This window comes from Galeopterus variegatus, unplaced genomic scaffold (genome assembly GCF_000696425.1).
Source record: "Galeopterus variegatus unplaced genomic scaffold, G_variegatus-3.0.2 Scaffold16697, whole genome shotgun sequence".
NCBI lineage: Eukaryota > Metazoa > Chordata > Mammalia > Dermoptera > Cynocephalidae > Galeopterus > Galeopterus variegatus.
Window position 1 is genome coordinate 1 of NW_007742808.1, and position 326 is coordinate 326.

Genomic DNA, 326 nt, shown 5'->3' on the forward strand with positions numbered 1-326 from the left:
GAAGAATCTAGTACCAGAAAAATGGCAGATTTTTATCTTGATTCCTCTCATATGAACATATACACATACACCGAGAAATTCTAATAAATATCTAGTACACTTTCAAATGCATAAATAATCTTACAAGAAAGTAAAGTCCTCACAAACAAAGAAGGAACTGAAAACTATAAATGCCAAAGTTTTAAATATTAGAAAATCATATCCAGCGATATATAAAAAAGATGCTACATCATGACCAAGTCAGGTTTATCTCAGGAATGCAAGACTGGTTTACCGTTTGAAAATCCGTAAGTGTGATTCATCATATTAAAAGTATAAAAAAGCAC